Source organism: Periplaneta americana, chromosome 4, assembly GCF_040183065.1.
Source record: "Periplaneta americana isolate PAMFEO1 chromosome 4, P.americana_PAMFEO1_priV1, whole genome shotgun sequence".
NCBI lineage: Eukaryota > Metazoa > Arthropoda > Insecta > Blattodea > Blattidae > Periplaneta > Periplaneta americana.
In genome coordinates, this window is record NC_091120.1 from 156,946,324 (window position 1) to 156,953,056 (window position 6,733).

A 6,733-nucleotide genomic window follows, 5' to 3' on the forward strand; every position below is an offset into this window, starting at 1 on the left:
AGGGAATTTAAATATTGTCATTTTCATATTTTATATTTAAAACGTATTTTTAAGTTTTCTAAATAAATTGATATAACTTATATTATTTTATGATGCAGTTATGTATTGCATTCATGTTACTTGATATTATTTTATGAGTATAGAAATCACAAATCTTTACTTTTTGCGAGAATATTAATTTCAAAGCTTATTGGCTTAGAGATCTTCTTCCTCTTCTTTTATTAATTTTGTAGCTCAAACTTCATTCATTTTCACAATAGTCAGAAGATGAATCTTAATGTTGCTGGCTGTGCAGCTTAGAAATCATAGTTCTTCCTACGTGTTCATCTCTCTGTATTTGGTTTAAAAAACAGTTATTTATGGTACTTGTAAGGTAAGTGTATCTTTATTGCGCGAGTGGAAAGATTTAATCACGAGGCAATGAAGATCACGCTCACAAGTACCATACGTAATTTTATCCATGACCATAGCAAAAAACTTTGTTTTATGAAAGAAAATATGTTGAAAATAAGTCCTCAATCAGATATCATGGCATGGATTTTAAAATCGATACGTACCGGTATACTAGTCATGATGTAGAACGCCATGAATAGTGAAGAATGGTATCTTAGGCATTTGGATAAATAACAAATTATAATTTTATTATATAATTTTAGTTTTTTTTTCACTTTAAACGTGTATTTTAATCTTTTTCAAGTTTCAGGGATTATTTAGAAGCGTTCACGGGACTAATGTGATTAAAATAATTTCACATTTTACTTCTGTAAACTTAAGAGAAATATTAAAACGTAATTAATCATTGTGTCTGTTTAGCTTAGGTGACTAAGGCGTGTTGTTATTAAAACGTAATTAATCATCGTGTCTGTTTAGCTCAGTTGACTAAGGCGTGTTGTTATTAAAACGTAATTAATCATCGTGTCTGTTTAGCTCAGTTGACTAAGGCGTGTTATTAAATTCTCTAAAAATTCTATAATTCCATAAACCCAACTTCGCAGGTTCAAGTCTCCTTGCATCCCAAAAAGTAATTTTTTTTACAAAATTAAAAAAAATACGTTTTATTTTTATATGCCCCCATTTTTATCATAGTACATTATTTCAGTTGTGTAGTAATTACGGTAACGTACTGATAGAAAATATGAACTACAAACCTCTGTAGCAGTCGAAACTTTTCAAATAGGCCTAATAACACAATAGAAGTAGGTTAATTCGACATTTGTTAATTGGAATACAGTCTAGTTCCCTAGTAGGCCTAATTACTTTTAAAACTAATGTTCATAATTAATATTGCATTCCAATTTTCGAACCTTACATTTGGAAAATTCATTGATATCAACGAAAATAGTGTCCATTCTGGAATCCTAGAGGATGTTGATGAAATGCCATTACTTTTTCTTTTATCTATAAAATGTCGCTCTTTAATATAGTAATTCATTTTATTTTATAAAACAAAGTAATGTGATTTTTATGCTGTACTAGCTGAAAGCACCAAGCATTGTCCGGGTTTTCCTTTTTGCTTCTATTTTTAATTAAACTGGTTGTTATAGAAATCTTGGAAACTCAACTATAGACAACCAAAACGAATTGCCTTTACTAAGTTTTCTCGACCATAAAGTTGAATCTTTACTTCTTTGCCAAATGTCTGCCAGGGTCAACTCAATATAATACAGGTGTAGATCAAACACCGAAAAGAAAACATTTCATCATGTGCCTTACGATAAACTGTTTTTAATTAATTTATATATATATATATATATATATATATATATATATATATATATATTCTGATGTACTTAATTAAGGCCATTATATCTTCTCTTCCACACCACCAGAAATACAAATAAAATAATAGAAAAACCCAAACTATAAACGAAGTAAGACCAAACGAACATATATACAGGTTACAGTCACACAAGATTTAAATGAATTAGCATTGTCTTCAAGTCCTATCTATACGCCCACTAAGGGTTGACTCAATGTTCTACAGGTCTCATATTTTATGTCTGCCTGTCAGGGACCGTTACATTTCAAGTGACTTATCTTATTCGTCGGCGTCAGCCTATTAAAAAGTATTACAGCCTTTCTGCCATCTCCTTTCTCCCCATCGGAAATGTGATGTTGTACAGAGACAGAGATAAAGTAATTATAAGTTCTGTACATAGATCTGAAGCTGTGCTGACGTAAATGTCACGTAATTTCGTGTCTATGTGTGCTTTCACTTGAAATTCAGAGACAACTGACGATAAATAAGGAATTATCTTATTCCCAGACTGAATCCATTGGGGTGTCATCGTGAGCCATAATTTATCTCTCTATAAGTCGTACCAGGAATCGGTATATATGCTACGTATGTAATTTAATTTATATTGAAAGGTTTTTTTTTTATCCCTTGACCGCTGTATGCCCGCTTATGTCATACCCGATTTTTAAAATATGACTTAAGAATTATGATTATCTGACAAATTAAGATCATATTAAGTTAATTATATTATTTTTTATTTTATAAAGAGAAATAAAAAACGTACAGTATAATTTCGCGAGAAGTCATTGTTTGACATAAAGAATAATGTTATGAGTGACATATATTTGACAAATTAAGATATTGTTCTTTCTATATACTGTAGGTATATGAAATTACAGGAAAAAGGCTGAACGGATTTTAATTAATGACTACACAATGTCGTTAGACTTATAGCGCTGGCGCATGCGCAGTACAGATTTCGTTCCTTCCCTTTCGACATCTGCTGAGTAGAAGCTGTTTCTATTTCTGTGCGAGTGCGGCATTTCCGTAGGTGGCCCAGCCGAATTCACGCGACAGGACTCGAACATGGTTCGGAAAAGGCAGTAGCAGACAACTTTCAGTTGTTTCTCTGTTTCCGCGCGCTTTGTAGCGTCATGTCAGAGTGGAACAAAAACTAGGTAATGAAATTAATCGAACTTTACGAACAATGTCTGAAATAAGGACTATCACATTAGGATGTGGAGGGAAAATGCGCTGGAGTTTGTTTGTAAAAATTTGGTGTCTGTTCGTCCCAATACTATTCCGTCGGACATCAAAACAAAAATAAAGAACATCAGGAGTCAGTATGCAAGAAGAAAAAATTAAGTAATACAATAAATATTTATTAGACATTTTTGTTCCAGTTTGAAATCTTTACTGAGAACATGGAATAACCCTTTCTCCTGCCTTCTGGATATCCATTTCCTTTCCCAGTCTCTCTTTGGTTTTTTTTTTTTTTTTTTTTTTTTTTTTTTTTTTTTTTTTTGCTTCTCATTAGTGCAAGCTAACAACACACTTGAAGCTGCAGAAGCCAAAACAGCTGCTTTTCTATTGTTCAAATCCATTCTGTTCATTTAAAAGGCTCACCACATCGCTCACACGTTGCTCAAGCTCAATCACAAGCCTCGAGTAGCAGACGAGAAATCTGCCAAGAGTAAACGGTGATACTACATTTAGCCGACAGAAAGCACTTGATATAGGACGTTGCTCGACGACTTGCGTGGACGAGAAATCTGCCAAGTGTAAATGGTGATGCTACATATAGCCGACAAAAAGCGCTTGATGTTGCGCGACAAATAGCAAGTGTAAATAGGGACTAATGCCAATAGCACAGTCTAGTATATACAGTCGCGAAGCTCAATACGTAGTAAATATGCAAACATTAGGTAGTTGCTCACCACTAGGATCGCTAATATCGCCTCATTACAGGCAATGCAAAATAGTACCGTCACAGTCTATTGTTTCTAGCGCCCTCAAAAACTCAAAGCTTCGTGACTATATAGTACAACGAGCACAGAATACACAGAATGCATTCTGTGCTCGTTGATATAGTACACTGTGCCAATAGGTCGATCTTCATTTGTCTCTACATTGGTTACTAAAAACCAGTGTTGCCAATTCAGCGGTTTTTCCCCTAGATCTAACGTTTTTCGGCGCTAGTTTAGCAGGTAAATTTTATGAAATTTGTATTGCTGATATATGGATATAGCGGGTATTTTTAGCGCTCACAGCAGCAAAATAATATAATTTTACGTTGACAATATACCAATTTAGGGTTTCTGCACGACTTGACAGCAGATTTTTAAGAATCGTGTTGGCAACACTGCTAGAAACTTCAGAAACTTATTACCCTAGACCACTGCCATCGTGATCTAATACAGGCCGTAAGGCAGACCACGTGACTCGCTTAACAGCTGATCGCGAAAGGCGGTCTTTCAACCATATGAATTAGTTGCAGTGCATGAAGAATAACATATATTTCTCTGAAATGCAGTGTAATTGCGTCAGTAAAATTTTAAACTGTGATTGTGAGACACTTGAGACACAATTTACTTGCAATTTAAGGTATAATATTATTTTTGGTGTGAAAATTACGTTGTTGCAGGCAAAGTTCGTATGTGTAATACCTGCATTTATTTCGATTAAATATTGCGCCCTAATGTGGTTAAGTGAAATTTTGGTCTTATAAACAGTAGGCTAAATATGTGTAATAATATATACGTGAAAGTGAAACATTGACTGGCATGTAAAGTACGGTAAGTTGTGATTGGGCCTAAGTGCAGCGTTACCGATGTTACTCTTGTCTAATCCATTATTGCTAGTTTACCGTATTTGTCTTATTAAATTTAAATTATTGCGCCCTTTTTATTTGTGAATAACCTACATTATACGAGTAAATAATACGACGTTTGATAATATACACAATTTGAACTAAAAACGAGATACATATAGTTAGTGCATTACGAAAAATTATACCCTATAGTTTTCATTACTGTTACAGTATCTAGAATTGTAATTAGTTGAAATAAAGCACTCATGCTTCATTACGAAATTCTTGCACATTCATTTATGCACGTCTCAACAATTTTCAGTTGCATCGCACGCATATTTTAATGTGTTGAAGTTATAGGTTATGTTTATTCTATCAGTACTTGCCTTATTTCCATATTCGCAATTATGCATTATAATTAAGCATAACGCTACGTATAACTCATAAATGCAATTTGTCTACACTTCAATTGTATTTATTCGTTTCAGACGGTACTCCAGTCTGAAGTCTGATTAGTTTAATATGTTACTAGGGCTAAACTAGCGCTGAGGTAGTTCCCTTCGTATTCATACATCTTGCATATACAAATTAGTTCGGTTCGTTCAGGATTTTAATATGCCTTGCTTATAGGATCAAACGCATCTCGACAAAAAATAAATTCAACTGTTTTCAGTTCAGAAATTACCGGAACTATACCTCAGCGCTACTAAGTATTATAACATATGTACATTTCATAGGAGGGACTGTGGTGAATTTTCTACCTATAAGTAAGGACGGTAACCGTGTTCTGAAGTTTATCCTAAAAATATATTCTTTTTTATTAAATCTCAAAACCGTTATCGTTCTCAACTTAGCCTAAAATGTTGACGCAGATAGTTTATGTTAACATGGTAAATTCTCTTCACATAAAAATAACAGTTTTATTTATTATTCCTGCCACATTATGCAACACATAAATGGCACTTATGCACATATTACATTGAATAAAAATTTAATTGTATTATTTATTTGTTCCCTACTATACTGAGTTGTAATGAATTGTATTTATCTAACCTATCAGATTAACACACAACTGTACATACACTAATTTCATAGGAGGGACTGTGGTAAATTTTGTACCTACAAGTAAGGAAGGTAGATGTGCTAAATTAAAATCACAATATAAATAACCGATTTTTTTTCAGTCGTCATCTTTATTTACTAGTGTAGGTTAGGTGTGCACAATGGTAGTGTATATAAGGGTAAGTTCTGCATATAATATGCTAGGTCTATAGGCTAAGTTTCAAAATGCCTAGAAAATAAAAAAGACGGAGACCTGATTCATTATTATCAGCCCAAACTTTGAAGTCAATTTTCTCCACTTTAATTTTCTGTAAATTTGCATTGCTATAAATGCTACTCTTTCTACAGATTTTGACTACATGCATGATTTTTTGTAAATGTTTTTGAATATGTTTTTAACAAAATTTACCATCAAGATTATACCCAACACTCATGTTTTTTGTTGTTGTTTAGTCAACTGTCCGAAGACAGGTTTGAACCTCATAAGTAACACCAAAAAGGCATCACTCATGAGACAACTAGGCCAGGAGATAATGGGGTAGGGTGGCCAGTTCCTTTCTCCCTCCAATGCATACTTCGCCGATTAGCTACATATTCCACTAATCAGACTTCAGATGCATACAAACAATTGTTCTTCCTCTGACACATATCGTCAAGTGAGATGTACTGCCTGATTATATATATATATATATATATATATAAGCCAGAATATGAATAAGAGATATTTTTAATACTAATTGTTTTACGCTAGAGTTTATTTTTTTTCTGTTTTTTACACTTCAGTGCGTCAAATATTTTTAATTATTTTTTTAGTAAAATAAAAAGGAAAATTGTATAGTAAGTTTTGTTTCTGAAGGTCTGACACGTATCTAGACAAAAATTCTGGACAAAATGTAGTCATTTTTGAAAACCTTAATTTACACAATTTAAAATTTAAAATAAAAAAGTACAAAATTTCATAGATCTACCTAGAATAGTTTAGAAAATTGAAATTTCACATCAGTCTAACCTTAATAGGGTTTCTAGTTTCTACGGTCTTTGTATTTTCCAATCGAGCCAGACAATACAATCTTGTCTCAAGATTGAATTTAGAACTTCACAAATATATTATGTCATTCTTGCAA